Below are 21,624 nucleotides of genomic sequence, written 5' to 3'. Positions count from 1 at the left end.
TCCGGAGCAGACAGCAGCGAGCGCTCATTAAAACCCTGGACAGAAGTGGATCAAGGCGGAGAGAGAGGTCCACTGGCTGTAATTAGCTCATTGTCGCTTGTTCCCAAGCGGCCCACGCTCCTAACGCGATCGCTTCCCAACAGCATCAGCTCGTTGTTTTGTTCTTAAGATGAGCAGGCGAGCGATATCCAGCACGGCGGCCCGTCGCAACCATCACACGCTTTCAGTGAGTCGATGATGTGGACGCGTGCGAAGAAGCGCTTGAGATTCAACAGACACGCTGGACTGTGTATTTATAAGACTTGTCTGACTGGATGCAGCCAACAACACAACTCATCTAATTCAGCCCACGCAGGGTTTTGGGGCACAAACTCTGTTTTTACATGCATTATAAAACGCGGGGCCACGGAGCCCGTGCCTCCACGTTTGTCACAAAAACAAGGATTTGCTTCTTCGGCCGTCACTGCTCCACACAGCTCTGAATAATGAAGCAGGAGCTGCATGAGACGCGACTGACTGAGGTCGTCAGTCATATGCAAAGGCAAACGGGCCCTGATGAATCCATCAGCACCGTCCTCAGCGTGGGACTGAGCTTCCTGTTTCATGTAAAGCTTCATAAGCCCTTCACACCAGCCCGGAAGCCTGTTTTTATTATTTTAGTGATATTAAGTTTTCATCAACAGCCAAGAAAAGCTTGAGAACTTCTCTCCAGGAGCAGAGCTCCCGTAAATAAATCATTTTAACCTGCAGCAGCAAAGATGCGTCGTCCGCCTGCCGCTCGTTCAGATCCGTCTAAATGCACTGACTCGGCCTCATGACGGGGTCATGACGTGAACCTGAAGGAACCTCATCTGACAGAGTTTCAGAACTACTGAAACTACATATTTTGTCCTGTCAGATGACAGCAGCAGCAGCAGCAGCATCGGGTCACCTGCTGTTTTATTTGTGCATGCATCATGTGAACGTAACAGGCGCCTCAGCACCCAGTCGCTTCAAACCTGGCAGATCTAAACGCTGGCTGCGATTGTGACACGTCTCCTTCCTGTGCTGAGCACACGGCAGCCTCAGTATAGAACATCTCCGCGTGTGAACGTCGGACCGGCCGGTGCTGAGGAAACCAAGATTCACACCACTGAGGAATCTGTGCGCCTGCCACCACGTTAAGACTAACTCCATCCTGAAGTAAACACTGGAAGGTGTAATGGTGTGAAGCGCTTCCACTCCAGACTCCAGTCAGGCCTGACAGGTGCCTGTCACCACAGACAGCATCTATGAGCCTCCTACCCTCTAATGATCAGCACTATGTTCGACCTGGAAGGAACCTGAAGAAGAGAGAAGAGGTTTGATATGAATTTTTATTTAAAGATTTGAAATATTACAGAAATAGTCATTTTCCTTCATCTTTAGTGGTTTCCACATTTTATTCAAACAGTAAAAGCTGTGCTGTCGTATTCAGTCACTAACCTCAAGAACCCATTTAAAGCAAACTCTCATAATAATGAATGAAATCCATTAGATTTGTCCTTAGTGTAATTACACCCATCATGCATTTTAAGGAGGGTAATGTAAATAAGAAGCACAGCCAGTTTGATGAGCTGGTTCATGATCACACACGTGTGCGTCTCCTAAACGAGGCTGAAGGACCCGAGACAGACCTCCCAGTCTTTTCGTCCGGAGCGTCCTCCTTCTCATTCACATTTCTTCCACCACCGGAGAGAACCATGCTGAGATGAGCGTGACAGAAGGGAAACAAACACCTGAAGGCATCGCACAATTCCAAGATCAATCAGTGAGATTTTTAAGGCAAAAACGTTTTCTAAAATACTGAAACAACAGCAAAGATGTCACACTACAGTTTTTAACCCACTGGTGCATCTGTGGTACACATGATTTACACATGCAAACTTAATGCATGCTATAAAAACACCAGGATAAAACAGGATATTCACCACGAGCATTCAGTTATAGCACTGTGTTAATAGTACAGGTGGAGGTAACATGCTGACGGATGGAAGAGTGAGCGGTGGGAGGCAGCGAGGTGGGAGCCTGCTTCATCAACGCTCCCAAACGCTGGAGCCTCAGAGGAGCAGTGATTTCACACCAAGACCTTCAGCTGCTGTGCAAATAGTCTCCATTTTCTCTCTGAGGAGGAATGTGTGAAGGTCAGAGACAACATCTACACAACATCTACATGCAGGAGAAGTCAGGAGACCCTGGGCGCCCTGGTGGAGCGCTCTGAGGTCAGGCAGCTGGATGCTGACACATCTGGAACGGCTTCAAACTGTTTCTTTTCCACTGTTAAAGCTTCTCCAAACTGGGACTGTCCAATCACAGCTCATCACCAGTAAGCAGGAACGTCAGGCCTGTCAAGCTTTGGATCCTCCACATGCTGCAGTGCTGCTCATGTGGCAGCGTGTGTTTATCTGGCTCTTCAAAAAGTCGAAGAAACACAAAAGCAGCTCCGAGCAGTCAGAAGCCGTACCTCCACAGACGCAGCACATTATGGGATGGAGTCTGTTCCTTCACGGCTTCACTCTGTTTACCATGACTGCATTATGTGGAGCACCTACAGACTGAATAAGACTTTAAACATGGTTGTGTGTGTCTATTCGTGTTGTTTTCCAGGTTGTGAAACCGGCTGAGCCGTTGCCATAGCAACCGACCGCTAATGTGACAGGCACATAGTGATGTCACTACTGTAGTAGGAGCTGAAGCGTTCCTCAACCAGGAGCAGAGGTTCAGCCTGTTGTTTAGAAAATGACCGTTGTTATTAGTATCTGTGTGTGTGTGTGTGTGTGTGTGTGTGTGTGTGTGTGTGTGTGTGTGTGTGTGTGTGTGTATGGTGGAGAGGCTGATGACATGTACCACTTCCATGTGACTACTGCATTTTAGAATCTTTTTCTTTACGCTTACACTTTTATATTGTTTATATTGTTTTATATGCTCGCTTACAATTGCCTCTGAATTCTTAAATCGAGTTCACGCTGTACAATAATAACTTGACCTATGGGACGTAACGAGGAGGAACGCTGCTTTAAAGATATCGATGGAACGGAGCTCGCGTCTGAAACCACTGGTTCTCTGAGGAGACAAGCAGGGCGCCCTAATGCTCGCCCAGGCAGGCGCCTCGTAGCCTGCTTACGTAAGGACTGCCTGTTTCATATACACAGAAATGTACTGATGTAGAGTATATACGAGAGAGTGGGAGTGGGATGAAGCCGACATCTTGTCACGATAAATAAATGAAAGGCCCTGCCTTGTGTTTCAGGAGGAGAGTCACAGAGTCCCGGCAGTTCACTGCAAGTTAACACTCCACAAAACAAACAGACACAGTATATATTTACATGTACATAGAAAAGACGTTTCCTGCTTGATCTGGTCCGTCTGGATCAGCCTGATACCAAACTTCAGACAAGTGCTACATTGTGCAATTCAACATCCCCGCTAAGAAATGGCAATACAGAGGGTACAAGAGTAGAAAATCTATCAGAGCAGAGCAGCTCTCTGCTCAGGGACCCTATTCAGTCAACCTGGAGGTCGAGGCTCAGCCGGTGATCAGGCGCTACACTTGGCAGAAACGTTGCTACGGCGTGAACTTGATCACTACAGGAGATAAACACTGTCACCAGCTGATCACGTATCAAAAATACAGGCCTGTCGTTCATGATTTAAATATGAATAACTTATGTATAAACACGGATAAGGCCTGTTAGTCATGATTTAAATATGATTACAGGCCTCAGTAGAAAATGTAAGACTTCTGTCAATAATAAAGAAGCAGCATCACTCAGAAAGTTGACCAATGCACAAAAAAGGCAAAATGCTTGAAACGATAAAGTGTAGAAATGTTGAAGAATTTCTTTACATGCACGTTGGAAAGAAGCGTCTGCAGCCAAGAAGTGAGCAATAACTTTGAGGCGTGAGTTTAGAAAATGGTGTAAACCTTTTGTGACGGTGGTTCTTGACTGAATAGGGCCCGAGATACTGATAAGATCTACAGTCTGTAGTAAACAGATACAGAGTCCGATGTAGAAACACGGGTCACGCGTTGACATGAAGGGGCTCTGAGCTCGTCTTTGTGCTTAAAGTCACGCTGTGGAGCTGGTGTGTACACGTTGAGCTTCACCCTCACACTGGGCTAAAAGTGACAGTGCAATCAGCTGTTTGGGCCCCAACGTCTGAATTTGGCAGAGTGAGCAGAACAACTGGGGCTGGATCAGTTCATGGTGTGACAGCAGCTGTTAGTTTGGATTCAAAACAGGTCAACACACTTTTAGAAAAATATATTAAATGAAGGAAAAATAAGTGATGTAAGTGAACACATGAGCAGACTGACGGACTCTCCGCCAGACGGAGAGTCCGTCCCCACAGGTCCACGGGCCGAGACAAAGCCAGTAACAGAAATACAGGCATTCCATTAACAAAAGTATGAAAAAACATCAACAAAGTATGAACACAACATTTCTGCAAAGCAGTCACTGAACATGCAGCAAGAGAAGACGATGAAGTGGAAACTGACTGGAGGAAAAAACAAACTGATCACAGACGCAAACAACAACCAAATGATTAGAAACAGGAAACAGGAACAGGAAGTGACATCACCAGACATGACAAACGCAACTGTCACAAACGAACCTTCAATGTTCTGATTTATTTTAGTATTTGTTTCATTAAGAAATGAATCTAAACTAAACTCTGCTGCTAAGAGGAGCTAACGACCTGTTGGGTCAGTTGGGTCTTTGACTGCTCAACAGAGTCCTGCTGTGACTCACTGTGTGCTGACACACAGGAACGCGCCGCCTGCTCTGATAGCCACCAAAGTGATAGAATTCTCAACCTACAGTTTGGCAAACATTTTGTGAATATTTTCGTGAGCAAGGTAAAACTGTGAAATCTACAGACTTAGCAAAATCACAGCCGCACCAACACGCTGTTACATAAACAACAGTTTTGGCCGTACTGAACAAAGTGAGAGGTAGAGAGACGTAAAACGAAGCAAATGCTTGAAATGACAACATCCATGGAAACAAAGAGACACACACACACACACACACACACACACACACACACACACACACACACACACACACACACACACACACACACACACACACACAGTCAGGTTCGGTAGTGAGATGTGTGTTTTTGACTTCTGGGCTTGGATCCACGTTTCCAGAACCCACAGAGGACACGGTGCCTGTGAATGTTATCTGACAAAAGAGTAAGGCTGGTTCAGGTCCCTGCTGCATTTGATTTGAGCAGACTCGCAGGGAGCACAGCTTCCTTCAGAGTCAAGGCAGGTGGACGGAGCAGAAGGAAGGAGCGTGGGAAGATTTGAGGCGCGTGACGGCTTTGTTCTTAATGGAACATGGCAGTGGGGGGGGGGGGGGGGGGGGGGCAGGCCCTGAGAGCAGGACGACAGTGCATGCTTGTCTTAAACTAGCACATGCTCCACTTATTAAAAACAACACACACACACTCTGTTAGGAAGAATGCGGCACAAGAGCCTAAAGATCTCTGCACAAAGTCACAACGTCCAGGTTCTGCAGCCGAGAAACAGGGAACAGCAAACGGTTTCACATTGAGCGGTAGAAACGTCCTCTTTACTCCATTCCTCCACTTTGTAAACATTTAAATATTGAGAGACAGTTTTGTGAAACACAGGAGGTGGAACTAGAAACAGCAAACAGAGGAAGAGTGCTTCACAGACTGCGTCTGCGGTTCAGGTCCTGCCAGCGCGGGTCAGTGTCTGTTCTGTGGTGCAGACAGGTGGTCTCAGCCTTCACCCCGTCCCACAGGCGTTACCTGCATCGCCTCCAAAGTGCAACGCGAGAGAGCAATCGCTCACAAGCTTCCAGTGAAGAGTAGGAAGAAGACCAGACGCCAGCGGAACCCTTAGATCCGGCTCACGCGCCTGGCGAAGAGGGGGTGCACCGCAGGGGGAGGGCAGGAGGTGTAGGGGGGGGGCAGGGGGCCGGGTTTGATGCCCCGGGTCCTCATGTAGGACAGGAACTGGTCCGGGATTTCAGCGAGCACCTCTTTAGCCAGACGAGCCATGCTGAGGATGTGGTTTCCCCTCCGATCAATGTAGTCCCTGAAAGGAACGAACTGAGGAGAGGAGACAAGAAGGAGAGAGTGAAGTTCTGTGCTGGTCTCCTGGTCCCTGAGCCTTCGCTGCTCATCTGTACCTGAACTATGTCCCGCTCGGCGTATCGTCCCTGCGATGAGATCCTCTCGTCGTCCCCGTCCAGCTCGATCATTTCTGAGGAGAGAAGCACATCGGTCACTGCCCTCTGAGACTCGCAGCGGGAGACGTGCACGTGGGAGGAGACACGCTGGAGCAGAGCAGCGGCCTCATGCAGCTGTGCACACGGACGCCAGCGCCGAGCCCATAAGTCCCACGGACTGAGTGGAGTTTATGAGCTTCATGACTTAACTTGTTTTTACAGCCGCTGCCTATAAACATAAGCGTGTTTGCTGCAACAAAGGATAAAGAGGAGTCCACGCATGGAAACGCTGTGATTCAGCAAGTCCAGATGGAGGAGCTGCACACACAGGGACGAGCAGGTGGGAGGTGAGATAGGAGGAATTACACTGAAGGATTAGTGCATGCAAATATGCGCGTGCTCACCGTCGAACTCGGCTGGTCCGACCCCCACTATGATGATGGACATGGGCAGAGACGCGGCCTGAGGAGAGAGCAGAGCGAGCGTCAAGCGGAGGAAGCGTTCCTTCTCTTCATTATTCACTATCTACAACGGCGCCAGCTGTGAGCCAAGTATCCTCCAAATTACAAACTATAACTTAACGACCCGTAGACGGAGGCTTAATAGAAAAACTCTGTGAAGACGGACGCTCGTACCTCCGTTCCGTAAACGCTCCTCCGTCCACTTTCTAATTTCATGCACCTCTAACTTTGCCCAAACCTCACCAGGCTTGACAGCTTAAAAATGACTCCCATTTACATCTTTCTCTGCCCTGAGCTGGAGCTGAACTGCTGCCCTGCTCCGCAATATTGTTTATTAAATCTTCGCTGAGTGGGACAGCGAAGTACAGTTGGATAAATGATGAATGGAGGTTTTCCAGTGTTTCATAACTTCCTGTGGTTATTACACGGACGCCTAAATTGCCTGAGATACGAGGGCCACGGATCCTCCGCGGCCACTAAATAATTACTCTCTAAATCTAACTTTACAATAACATCGCATCACATGGGGCAAATATATGAGCTCACCCAAAACCAGTACACACATTAACTGTGATGACTCTAATTAGAAAGCAGTGTTATATTAGTGCTGAACGTAGGCATTGTGGAGGGGAGGTGGGGGCTGAGCAGCTGACCCGGCTCTTCCCTCGCTCCCCTCATTAGTGAGGATGAAAGCACAGGAGAGGCGGCAGCGAGGAGCAGAGCAGGGCCTGGGCAGCCCTTTCTCCCCTCCATACTGTGTGTGTTGGCGGGTTTGTCAGGATCTCCAGTAGCTACGTAACGTGGACCTGGACGCTGTGATCCAACAATTATGCTCAGCAAAGTCTCACAACAACATGAAGCACACAAACGCAGATAAAATGAGAGGTTTACATTGACTATGGATTCCTTGGTCTGCGCCATGTCTGTGATCACGCCGTCAGAGATGATGAGCAGGATGAAGTACTGCGAGCCGTCCGTCACCGCCGATGCGTACCTGCCGAGCACAGAGACGAGGTCAGATCACACGCCGTGACGTTGGCGTCGTGAGCTTTTCTCTGATGTCATTTGGGAATTTACAGAACTTGCAAAAAAAAGGGAAAAAAAGCCACCAAAAAAGTGTTGATGAGCTCAGGGATTGATGACTTTTACAAACAAGCAGATTCACAGGACATAATTGGCAATGTTTGTGTAATGGAGGTAGTACATCATGGTGTGTGATCTAATTCCAGGCTGTCAAGTCGTATGGATGTGTGTTAACACTTTATCCACACAGAAAAAGCACCTACTGACTTTCTAAGATGCACAGAAGGAATCGGGTTCTGGCCTCTGACGCTTCGATGGGGACCAGTTTCACTCTGATCTGAGGCCAGTGGTAGATCATGGTCTCCAACCTTATTGGCTGCTCCAGTTACTACTATTAAAATGTAATATCCCATATTAAACCACAGAGATCAATAAAAAACATTTGATTTTACTGAAGATCAATCCTCCCATCACACTGGGTGTAATAGAGCTCTGAACGAAATCACATGGGTTCTGTAAAAGGCAAAGTCCTAATTCTTCTCTGTCAAAATGGTAGTAATGTAATATTTTTATGATTTGAAGCTGGGGTACACGCTGTGACGTTCATCTTTCAGGCTTTCATCACAGTCCTTCAAACTTTTAGATTAACTGGCGGCTCAATGTGCTGCCCGTCTTCAGACTAGTTTTTCCTGGAGCAGTTCAGATGTCACAGCACAACGTCCTGCGGCCACACACGAAACCCTGCTGCGTTCTATATGACTTCCTGGGCTTTGGGTGGATGCTCAGAGATGAGCCGGGAACAATGCAGCTATTCTCAGGCTGAGTGGGTGGACAGCACTTGCAGAGTGATGGGATCTGAAAGCCAGTGATGAAAGGTGGGAAAAGTGCTTGTTACAGCCAGGCTTGTGGATCATGAGACCAGATCTGGCAGCGGAGAACGTCAAGCAAAGTCACACAATACACAACAAGGCACCACTTTTTACAGTGGTTATTGTTGTAAAGTGGGAAAGTGCTGCTGACAATCTGCGTTAATATCTACTAGACGTGTGCATCGTTTCCCATAAATGTTTTATAGTGAAGCAGGAGCAGCTTTTTGCATTTCTGATGCGCTGCCATGTGAATCCTGTAAACTGCACTTGAGGGGCTGTTCCGTGCGTCTCTGTTAATTAGGTTTAGGTCCCTCTAAAGCCCCAGCCCTGATGTTTTCTTCTTGTTCCTATAGGGACCTATATATTTTTTAAACTGTTTTATTTCTGGCCCATCATCTGCCAGAGTTCTCTTTCTGTGGTGCCTACGTCATGGTTGGCCATCAGCTATCATTCAGACTAGGTACCGTTGCTCATCAGCTGCTACCTACATGTACAGTGGTGCCATCACTATGGTTGTTTATTCGCTGATCCGTCCTGTGACTAGTGGACCTACCTGGCCACGTGGTTAATGACAGGGGAGAAGTGGGTCGGCCCGTAGAGACGCACGGACTTGAGGCTCTGGTAATAGGCCTCCATCACCCCCTCTATGCCGTTGCAGTATGGGTTCTGTGGATTACCGTTCTGCAGAGGGACATGAATATGGAGCTCAGCTTACACAGCTATAAAATTAGGATATTTAAAATAAAGAATTTAAATTTGTCAAGTGGAGATAAACCTGACGTATTTGTTGATCAGAGTTTAATACCTACTCTAAGAGGAAGATGACTCATTAAAGTCACAGATTCTGTGACTCTGAAGGTGCAGCTCTGGGCTGAGCTTTAGTTTGTATTTTGGGATGGATCTTGACTGCAGGTCCAGTTTGTCTGTGTCACCTTCATTGATGAAGGTTCTTCAGTTTCTTGATGACCGGTTAGATGAATTTTTACCACATGATTCACAAGTGAAATTAACCACATTTTGGATCAGATTCAGACTCTGCAGCTAAATATATAAATCATTAGTAGCTTGTCCAAGGCTGGGATGGATTTTAGTTAAAAACAGCAAATTGTGACTACAAATCTAAAATAACAAGATTATGTACAAATTGAACCTGCCTGGGCCCAAACAACAGTAATACGCCATTATAAGAAAGAAGCAGCTGGTGTAGGAGCCACTGCGGCCCGAGGACATACAAGCCAATCCTACTGTACATTCAAATATGAAGCTACATGTAGTTTATGAAAATTCAGTTCAGTTACAAAAGGCCCGAGGTAAACTGTGATTGATTTTCAGATCTGTATGAAGAAGAAGGTCGACTCCTCCCCAAGACACTGTACAGTAAGAAGACATTATAAGAAATACTTTGTCATCGTCAAAATAATTCTTAGAAGAGAAACAAACTGATGGTGTTTGTATAAAGTTGTTGTCTGGTCTACTGGCTTTATATTTGCAGAGAACCTCATGGTCTCATTTTCACTGTCTGTGCTTAGTTGCCTGTGAGAGTTGACTTTGCTTTAAAAATCCAGTCTGTGTAATTACATCAGATTCGGCTGTAGCCTCTCCTGCTCATAATCTGACTACGTTAAGTCTTAATGGCTGAATTAATGCATACGTGCATGTCTCAAGGAGGTGCCTGGGGAGGAGGTCACCCCACAAGGAACACGTGCAGTGGCTTCAAATGACTGGAGCAACATCTGGTAAGAATTTGAATCAGAATCAGCTTTAGATTTGCACAGGACAACAAAGGAATTATATGTGGTCTGAATTATATGACGGACGCATAGCTAAACGTTAGATGTGCTGGACTTTCATGCAGGCTCTGAGTAACTGGCTCCGTCCTTGTCGCTCCAGTCGACCATGTAGAAACACATAAAGTAATAGATTGGCGTGCTGGCGCGGCCAAGATGGCTGGTGTTCAGACAGCTCATTTGGCTCCTCTCCTCGTGTGCAGGCTGCTTGGCTGAGTTTGTTCAGACTTTTGGACAGCAGCAGTTTTCACCACCCACTAATAAACTGTTGCCTTCAGTCGGTCGTCATCATCAAAGCTCCCAGTCGCATGCTGTGTGTTTTTAGCTCAGCCTTTCTGAGTTTCTTCAAAGTTTTAACTTTATGTTTACATCGAAATGAGAAAATAGTCAGAACCATCGCTGCAGACGCGCGTCTCCACTTAAAAGTTTGTTCACTAACTGTTTGCTCATGTTTGTCTTCACTACCCGGTTGAAATCAACCGTGTTATCACTGTTTCATCATGCAAAATGTGCCTTCAAGCACAAAGATGGAGCCTCAGACGGGGTTAGGATGGGTCTAAGGTTTGTTCCTCACCAGGGCAAACTCGTGCGACACCCGACCGTCTGGGGGGAGTTTGGCTCCGAAGCCCAGCGCAGGAAACATCTTGTCGCTGTCGTAGTCCTGAATGATTTCTCCCACCGCCCGCAGCGCCATGGCGTAGTCATTCAGCTGGTACGGGCTCATGTAGTGGAGTGAGGTGGGCTGGGAAGGATTGCCTGGGACCGAACAGTTCAGCACAATAAAACACACATCAGCAGCAAAGCCTAATTATGCCTGCTCCCCTGGGCAGTGAGTCATAGTCAAATAAAGGAGGGGAGTGGGCGGCCGGGCTTCAAACACACACTGGACTTCAGATAACAACAACAATATGTCACTGGCCGCTAAAATTCAGCAGTTAGTGTGACAAGCTGCAGCCAGAGAACAGAATAATGAATGAAATCATTAAGTCTGAGATTGCTCTGAAACACTGCAGGGTCTTCTTATTAGAACTAACCCCTTCACTCCGCTCACGCTGTACAGGCACAAATGCACCTTGCAGGTAAAAAGTTTGGTTCATTTTTGTTCGTTACTTTCGCTCCTGGCACCGACAGATAAGCGAAACAGATTAAATTTAGCCAATAAAAGTCAATGCAAAACCTGGAACCACAAGGAAAGGCGTTCAAGGCTTCTCACTCTACATTAAGCAACGACTGAAAGCAAAGGACAGAGCAGCTATCGCTAGCGCACGCACTCAAAGCTCCCTGCACTCAGGAATAAACCAATTAGTTCAGCGGTTTTCAGAGCTCGTCTTTAAAACATTTCAGCTCTGTTTCAGCTGCCAATGAATGCAACCCAGTGCATCTGTGTGTGTGCAGCCATGAGGGAACGTGCTCATTCAGAACCCTGGACAACAGGATGGATTCATGTGGGAAGAGGATGTGGGGGCAGAAAGCAAAGCGTCCGTGGGTCCTGGGACATAAGAACGTGTGCAGAACCCACCGCTGAAACGGCACGAACGCGCGGCGGCGCTTCTCGTTTCACTGTGGCTTTGGAAGCTTGTCTGAATGCCTCTTATGCTGTTTGAGGAGCCAAAGGGACATTTTAAGGTAAAAAGAAGCTCCCACTCATTTCAGTGCGACTGCTGTCATAACAGTTCACTGCGAGAACTCGTAATTTATTCTGTCTACACTGAAGCACAACTTGTACAAATTGGGGTAAATGAACAGAAAAGATGCAGAAAGTCTTTAGTTAACTGTAACTTTCAGTTTACTGTAGCTTTTGCTTCTAGTCGAGTAAAAGAGGACAATGATTGAAACTGACAGATAAGATAATCACATATTAATGCTAACCACCGGCGTTGAATCTCTTCATACACTTAAGGAATTTTTATTAATAACAACAAAGCCACAGGGCACTCACCATTTGATGCTGTGAAATCAATTGCCACTGTAAAATTAATCTGGGTTCTACAAGAGAACAGAAAGGAGAAAGATGATGTGGACTCATCAACGAGGCCAGATTAGCCCACAGCATGGTTCAAAGCCTGCAGCAGCGTGCAATTAGGCAGCAGGTACCGGCAGCTGTGTGTCCTGATACCGGAGCTCAGAGACAAACACAAAGCCGGGTCTGAGCAGAGCGCTGTCTGAACGTACCCGCCGCGGATGTAGTCCAGGAAGGAGAGTTCTGTGTCCACCAGGCAGGACAGGAGGGTGACCTGCCACACAGCATCACACCGTCAGCAGACAGTCAACGTGTTCCTAATAAAGTGGCCAGTGGCTGCACAGTGGCACAGCAGTGAGTTGTGAAGGCTGCACCGACTCTCGACTCACCGTTCCAGAGTTTAGGTACTTTTTCTTCTTCTTTCCTTTCTTCTTAGGATTCAGCACCTGTTGAGAACAAAAGACAGAACTGAGTCCAAAGACGACAAACACTGACTCATGTCTTATTCAGATAAATTTAACTTTGTTCAAATGTCAACTGAGAGTCTCCGCCTCCACCTGTGTAACGCCTGTTCAGACTAGTGACCAGAGTCTTAATGTAACGTCTAAATGGTTTGATGGTTCTTTAAACACCCAACACAAAGCTCCCTCAGGTTGAGATCACGTCGTGTCACTGGTAGAAGGAGGACACGCTGCTATTTAAGCGCCACAGGCTGCTGCTTCACCAGCACCTCTACCACCTCTTGACCTCCTGCGATTTATGATTCGCTCACACACAGCAGACAACCTCTGCACCGTTAGCTGAGCAGCACGTGATGGAGAATCTTATGTTTGACAGAGGGCGGCTGTAGGATCAGGGGTAAATGTGCAGTAAGGATCAATAAGACACTGATGAATAGGCATGAGCTGGATGCGCTTTGGAACAGGAAGAGGAGCCACCCGGCTCACCCTGAGGAGGGCTCTGTGAAATGGAGGCAGCCTCTAATGAGTCTCAGCGTCATCATGGTGGTGGCGTTAAAGAGCAGAGGTGAATAAAAGCTGGGCGTGAAGCGCTGTTCCAGCTTCAGGGACAGACTGCTTCTGCATGATCATCTGTGGGTCCCCCATAAAGAAAAACAGAGGCTTCAGGCAGTGTCAGTGGTGAGAGTCACCTCATAGACATGGAACTGGGACTGGCTTCTGGACATTTCTCTGTAGCTGGTGCTGAACTCTCCAATGAAGTCGTGGCTGTGAAGACAAACATAAAGAATCAGCTGATGAGCTGATGCTGATGAAGTGTCAGCACGAGCGGCTGCTTCATGCAAATCAACTGGAAGGTGTCGTTCATTGTACAGGGGAAATTAGGGGCTATTGCTAACAAGCTCCTTGGTTACCTGAGGCGTGGTCATAGCAACCAATTTCATAATTTCATGGAGATAATCAGCGCAGTTGGAATCAGGGCCAGGAATTAATAGGAGCTCCAGGCTAAATGCCCTTGAAATGTCACAAACTGACTAGGAAATGAACAATGAAGCGTCCAAACTGTTGCTGATAAACACTTTATCTTTATTGCCCGGCTGACTGTATGCAGCTATCTGTCAACAGCCTGTTCAAGCATTAACAGGTGAGGTGTATTTAGGGGCAGGTGACATCGTCCACTATGGTGAAAGCACGAGACTGAGCAGGATATAATGATAATCATTATCATGATTCTGTATGTAGGAGTAGACTTCTATCTCACCCTCCATCTCTGTCCCAGTCGTATACTTCCACCTTTATGCTCCTGTATGAACAGAGAAGTGGTACAGTAGCAGTAAAGGCTGAAGGTTGAGTGGAAAGTCAGAAGCTGAACATTCAGGTCTGCTTGTAAAACTACAGCCCATATAAAGATCCGGCTCTGTCTCCTGTCTCCTGCGTTCCTTGCTCATTAGTATTTTATGAAGCAGCATAAACACCATCCATCTCCTTCTGTACCTGTCATAGTCTCCGTTACAAAGCGCTCGGACAGGAATCTTAAAAGCCTGCCACACTGGGTCCAGCGTGTTCTTCACCACCTCTGTTTTGTGGCAGATGGTATACCTGCACACACACACACACACACACACACACACACACACACACACACACACACACACACACACACACACACACACACACACACACACACACACACACACACACACACAGCGCTGTTAGTAGATGAGCAACCCCTAAAGTGGAAGCCTGTGCTCCTGAGCCTGGGGTTAAAGCTACTCCATGCTTGTCTTTATGGGGTAACTAGCCTGGCTCTTTGCTGTTACAGCCTGCGGCCCAACATTTAGGCTGCATCAGTAAATACGCAGCTGCACAAAGAACGTGTTAAGTGTGAGATGCTGAAGTCCACTTGAATAAAAGCATCTGCAGGGCACGCACAGCTCTGCCTCCACTCCGTCCATCCTTGGCCTCTCGTTCTGCTGCTGCTCAGCCTTACGTAACAGCACAGAGCCTATATGTTCTGTGAGAGCATCTACGCTCATGATGCTGAGTGTCGACTTACGATCCGTCTTCGTTACTGCGGTAAAAGACAAGAAAAGGATCGGATTTGCCAAAGAAGTCTTTCTTATCCAGCTTGTTGCCGCAAAACTGCAGCATCACTGACTCCTGAGAAGGAAATACACAGAAATGAGATTAAATATTTACGCTACATGGCCTCTTTTATAAGACAAACAATATGACCTGCTTCTGTCGTATCAGAGCACTCGTTCATGGTGGAGATTGATTCTTCTCAGTTTACGCCATAACTACTGTTGTTTAACCATCGTAAATACATTTTCCTTTTCCACAAGACAGATAAAATTGAAAAATAATCCAAATCAATCGAATCCATTTGTTCCGTCACATTTCAGTGTTCCCACTTAAATGTGAGTGGATGAGCATCGTTATTGAGGACAGAATGAGCTGCGATGGGCCACACACATTCATTCTCCTCCTGATGGAGCAGCTACATCAAAGCAGCATCTATAGTTTAGTTTAATAATATGAACTTCATAACATTATATTATTACATAGCATTTTTGACTACGTGACATCTCTTACCCTGCAGTTGCTCAGCTCCTCTGCTCTCACTATGATGGTGCCACATTTTTTGCCTGGGATCCCACTAAAAAACAAACAAACACAGAAGGTTTCCATTCATTTCTTCTTCTTCAGTGAGGAAAACTGGACTAGAGGGAATAAAGTAAAGACATTTGGGTCATTTCTTAGCTTTGGCCTTTAAAGCAACACATCAGCACTAACTCTCCTATTCAATAAAGGCAGCAGCTTCTGACCCGGCGCTGCTGCAGACTCGGGGCCTGATTCATGGGCCAGGTCTCAGTGCTGTGCAGCGCAGGAAGAGCCCACAAAGCCACATGTGGAGACACGGATGGTGAACTGAAGCGGGCTTTGAAGCGCCCTCCCTGTCACCTGAGACACGCCACCGCCCTTTGATGCACAGGGAAGCATTCAGCGAAATTAATTCACTGTATGAGCGCAGAGACTGCTCAGTGAGGGGCCAGATGGAAAATGGCAGCGAGAGGGAGCAATGTGAAGGAGCCGCAGAGGGAAAGTCAGGACAGTGTGGAGAGGGACTGGTTTAGTCTAAAATCAGCCTTAGTTTGTAATTATCTCCTATACGTATTCTATTCTGATGACATTCTTTTCATGGAAACCTTCTACTTACGTGCGTTCTGTGCGGCTTCGGCTTCTTCATGCTCGTTATTTTGGACGTGTGCACACTCTGCCAACCCGACCAACTGGGTGCTTTCTAATTTTCCATTGTTTTGTGCAAGTGACAACCTGCGAGTCTGTGTGGCCACAGCAGGACACCACATCCATCTCATTCACTGCAGCCTCGCTCTGTACAGCAGTCTAGTTATAAATGATCCTGACGTTAAAGCGTTCATAGATGCAAGGTGCCTTTTTAGTCCAGACTCATTGTTTGCAGCACTTCTTGTCCTGTGTTTAGTAATTTGTCATCTCGACAGCCCTGTTGTCGATAAAGAAGAAGCTCCACCATCAACATTCAGTGTCCGTGCTAGAAGTAAACGACGCAGCGTTGGACGGTTTTCATTCATCAAGTTTTCTGTCGATCAAAGCTCTATTTTCTTTCTTTCTCCTCATGACACATTTCTACAGTAGAAAGTAGAGAAATGCTACTAGAGCTAATAGCTGGTGGGTGCAGTATTTGTACTTGAAATGAGACAGAACCTCGTAACGGAATAGAGCATAGTGTCATCAGTTTTATTCCTCTCCGTTCCTCCACTGAGCACAAGTGGGATGCGTTTGACTTGTGAGAGAAGAGTAATTAGAAACAACACACATTAACAGACAAATACAATATATCTAAAAATAGATTCATCTAACTACGAGTAAGGATGAAAACAACTGCACACGCACACACGCGCACGCACGCGCGCACGCACACACACACACACACACACACACACACACACACACACACACACACACACACACACACACACACGTCTAAACCCTGTAAATGACTGCAGGCAGAACTGATTATGTTACTTAGCGACAGCGACGCGTTCTTACATCATATTTGTCGCGTGTCTTTCTTCTGATGCAGCAGCTTATTGATTGTGCCAAACACAAACCAAGTGGTCGACATAAATAAAAGTGAGGAGCGGTGCCATCGTTTATTTCACCCGCCTCCTTCTCAGACACTCGTGGTTGTGAGCCCGTCCACCCAGCGCTGTGTGATGAAGGTAAGGCTTTTTAGTCGCTGACGTCTTCCTGCATGTTTACACGCTGCTGCCGGTTAACTACGTGTCTCATTTGGCTGATGGAGACATGGACGCTTTCATCAACATCTTGGCTCATTTACATCTCCCTGCCTTGTTTGACTTCAAAGACAAACGGCAGCAAGTGATTCCAAACGCACGCTGAAACGCTGAAACCAGCCTTTTGTGGGACCTGCGCTGTCCGTCCTGCAGGGACTCCCTCAGTAGTGTAACGCTAAGGAAAGGCTTCGGTTTTCATTACGAGCGTCTATTCCCATTTTGTGTGTTGTGTTGATGGTAACGTGTGATACTTACATCAAAGGTTTTTCCAAGCGGCTCCCCAGGGAGCCGACTATCTCACCGAGCGTGCAGAAAGCCTGGCCCAGGAAGTCCTGCGTGTGTGAAAGCACACAAACAAGCATCAAACAGAACGTGTCGGACGCAAAGACTAAGACAGGCCTAATTCTTAGAACAGGCTGCTTTCAGCTGAAGCCTAGTCATATTTAAATGGCTTCTCTTCCCTTTTGAATGCGTATTTTGCACATCTAAGCCTGTACAGAGAGGCTGCGTCCTTCCTGCTGATGAAGGGTCACCAGAACACACAGGTCAATGCGAATGAGGAGCCTTTGGCCAGCGAGAAGAGCAAAGCCGAGAGATGGAGCGAGTACAAAAAGACTGTTTACAAGCCGGGCGGTTCGTTCGTGCACTGATACGGACGCCTCCTCATCCAGACTGCGCACAGACGTGTGCACGGCTTAGTGTGTACATTATGTGTGTGTACAAGTGCTTGACAGATGAGCTGTGTTGAGTCCAGCGGGCAGAAAGCTGCTCCAAAGATCTTTGCCGGTGCTGAGCAAATTTCTCTCCCAGCTGAGGTCTCAAAACAAAAAGACATGACAAAACGCTGTGGCTAAAAACGAGCTACAGTAGCTCCAGTCCAAGAAACCTACGGCTGGAGGCCGAGGCCTTGGATTAGAAGAGGCCAAACATGAGCGGTCAGGAGGAAGTCCCCCCACCACACAACAATGTCTGTCCCAGCTCTTTGTCATGCGTCCCATCAGACCTCTGATACGGAACACATCCCATCACCAGCATCAGGATCAGGATCCCAACGAGAAAATCAACGTCTGTTCAGTAAATGTCAAACAGTCAGTGCTGCCAGTGTGAACCTCTTTTAAAACCTATTAACTTATTAGCGTAGTAAAGATGAACTGCTACGAAAACAAAAGGAAACCTGTACACACTGTACATCTGGTTGATACGAGGATTAAAGCTGCACTAAGATTCTGACACAGCCAGTAAACGTATTGTCTGCACACACAGAAGCAAGTTCCCAGCACGGATTCAGATGTTAACTAGTGGTTTTGAATTAATTAAGATTACAGACCGTTTTTTATTAGAAGAATAACTGCCTTTAACCACAAAAATAAGAGTCAAAATACAGACAAGCATGAATACTGTGGGCTTCATCCAATAGTAAACAGGAAATCTGGGCCTAATTAGGTTTTACTGTATGCACATCTGAGCCTGCAGCTATATCTGCACAAGGTATGCAAACCATATGGCAGAGGGAAAACATCTGCTGTGACGGGAGGAAGGCGGCGTCCTCCACGCTTACGCCCACGCTCACAGAGGGAGGCTGTACGTTTGTGCCCTTTTTCCTCTTTGCATGTTTCTAATTATTTATTTAGTTATTTATAGTCCTGAGGACGGACTCTGCCCGGACAATGGAGCCATCACTGCGTGCCACATCTTCAATCCCACACATCCACAGTGACGACAGGACGCATCCAAGCGTCCTAGCCTTCATGCTGAGCGTGAGCTGCTGCATTCACATCGGTCAGCGTTCTGGCTGAAGCCTGGGGCCACGCTGGGCTTTGCACTGAGCACAAGTACTGAATGAGAGCGAGGGCAGTTAACAGCACAGAGGCTGGAGGTGACTAGAGCCGGGTTGCACAAGTAATGAAGTGTCGCTGAAGCCTCCTTCACTGGGAAAGAAAAATTGCAATTATGGAAATGTGAAAGCTCATCTGGTTCTCTTTTGCATCGACCTGTCGTCATAAGGGTCAAAACGAGATTAACAGCACCAAACAAGTCGTGTATTTTATTATTTAACGTTGTGATTTAAAATACCCCGTCCTGCATCAAAGGTCAATTACAGGGCCTTGAATACTCTAAATTCAGTCCCTCACAGGAAGGCGAATCCAGCCTCAAATCAAAAAATGAAAAGGTTTAGCTGTGTTGTTCAGAAAACATGATAGAATTATCTACATAACGTGCTCCCTGAACATTTTTACTTTCCACCACTGAAAACATGCAAGGAGCAACGGCGTTAGAGATGAAAGTGTAAAAGCAGATGAACACTGACAAACTGGGAGAGAATCAAATGGTTTACTGGTTTACTACGTGTGGCAGGACTTAGCTACGGTAAACTGTGGCTTTTGAACTTTTACACATTTGTATCAGGAATATCTATAATATTTGCATTTGATTCTGAAGTGTTTCATACATTAGTGTGTTACTTAGAAAAGACATGCAGGTCAAAAACAAAAACCGGTCTAAATGTCTTTGCTGTGGGTCAAACAGATCCTGAGTCTTTTCTTCAGGGGCATTTAAATGCCAACACCATTGCTTTGTTGTTCCACCACTCTTCACCCTGACATTCAGATTCAAATCAGGCTGCTATTGTACTGGAAGGCTAAACATTTGGCTGTAGATTATTCCCATGAATGCACGACTGATTGTTGAACAGCTGAGGTGAAGCAGACACTCACGTGTTTGGAGAGGTTGTCGCTCTTGCAGTCCAAATCGTACCTGAACAGAAGAGACGAGATGAAACATCAAACCAGAGGCTGCGATGGGCTGGAGCCTCTCCCTCATCACCTACTATTAATGCAAAGCACTCCTCCACTAATCACTGCAAAGGAGCTATTCAGCTTTTAAGTGTGCTTGTGATTACGAAACCTAAGGCTTCACTGATCCGATTTCATGGGTGACAGTACAACAGTATCAGACGCTTCAGTGTCGTTAATCCCTTAACACTTCACCCAGCCAAATGTTGTATTTATGGTTTTTAAAGCAGCTGTTGAGATTCATTTTGTTTTGTAATAACAACATACAGTAGAAGTGGTCCAGTTTTTAACAAGGGCCGTAAGCGAGAGCCACATTGAGCAGACCAAGCGATCTTCGTTCCTCTCCTGAGAGCAATTTATCCAGTTTTATTTACTTCCCATAACCTGTCACCTCCCTGGGACTCAGGTGTGTGTGGTGTGTGTTTGCAGCAACAAGCGCTGGAGTGTGTAAATGGGAGGCTGAGCATTTCCTCTACAGAAAGCGTGCCATGTACGATAAGGGGCCTGCTGATAAGACAGGGAGACGCTGTGTGTCTGAGGACGGAGCATCGAAGGGAGCAACGGAGGAGGGAGCAGCGGAGGAGGGAGCAGTGGAGGAGGGAGCAGCGGAGGAGGGAGCAGCGGAGGAGGGAGCAGCGGAGGAGGGAGCAGAGGAGGAGAAGGAGTGGAGGAGGGAGCAGCGGAGGAGGGAGCAGTGGAGGACGGAGCAGCGGAGGAGGGAGCAGCTGAGGAGGGAGCAGTGGAGGAGAAGCAGTGGAGGAGGGAGCAGAGGAGGAGGGAACAGCTGAGGAGAAGCAGTGGAGGAGGGAGCAGAGGAGGAGGGAGCAGTGGAGGAGGGAGCAGCGGAGGAGAAGCAGTGGAGGAGGGAGCAGCTGAGGAGAAGCAGTGGAGGAGGGAGCAGAGGAGGAGAACCAGTGGAGGAGGGAGCAGAGGAGGAGAAGGAGTGGAGGAGGGAGCAGAGGAGGAGGGAACAGCTGAGGAGAAGCAGTGGAGGAGGGAACAGAGGAGGAGGGAGCAGTGGAGGAGGGAGCAGCGGAGGAGGGAGCAGCGGAGGAGGGAGCAGAGGAGGAGAAGGAGTGGAGGAGGGAGCAGTGGAGGAGGGAGCAGAGGAGGAGGGAACAGCTGAGGAGAAGCAGTGGAGGAGGGAACAGTGGAGGAGGGAGCAGCGGAGGAGGGAGCAGCGGAGGAGGGAGCAGCGGAGGAGGGAGCAGAGGAGGAGAAGGAGTGGAGGAGGGAGCAGCGGAGGAGGGAGCAGTGGAGGAGGGAGCAGCGGAGGAGGGAGCAGCTGAGGAGGGAGCAGTGGAAGAGAAGCAGTGGAGGAGGGAGCAGAGGAGGAGGGAACAGCTGAGGAGAAGCAGTGGAGGAGGGAGCAGAGGAGGGGGGAGCAGTGGAGGAGGGAGCAGCGGAGGAGAAGCAGTGGAGGAGGGAGCAGCTGAGGAGAAGCAGTGGAGGAGGGAGCAGAGAAGGAGAAGCAGTGGAGGAGGGAGCAGAGGAGGAGAAGGAGTGGAGGAGGGAGCAGAGGAGGAGGGAACAGCTGAGGAGAAGCAGTGGAGGAGGGAACAGAGGAGGATGGAGAAGTGGAGGAGGGAGCAGCGGAGGAGAAGCAGAGAAGGAGGGAGCAGTGGAGAAGAAGCAGTGGAGGAGGGAGCAGTGGAGGAGGGAGCAGTGGAGGAGGGAGCAGAGGAGGAGGGAGCAGCGGAGGAGGGA

General features: G+C 47.6%; 1 pseudogene; it reads right to left on the bottom strand.

Annotated features, from left to right (window-relative positions):
• Window positions 1-1,341: 1,341 nt before the first annotated feature.
• LOC114857116 (copine-8-like) overlaps window positions 1,342-21,624 on the bottom strand; it is a 36,917-nt pseudogene continuing 16,634 nt past the window's right edge.

Source organism: Betta splendens, chromosome 6, assembly GCF_900634795.4.
Source record: "Betta splendens chromosome 6, fBetSpl5.4, whole genome shotgun sequence".
Classification (NCBI taxonomy): Eukaryota; Metazoa; Chordata; class Actinopteri; order Anabantiformes; family Osphronemidae; genus Betta; species Betta splendens.
Note: the sequence above shows the minus strand (reverse complement) of the source record. Positions and strands in the feature narration are given on the sequence as shown.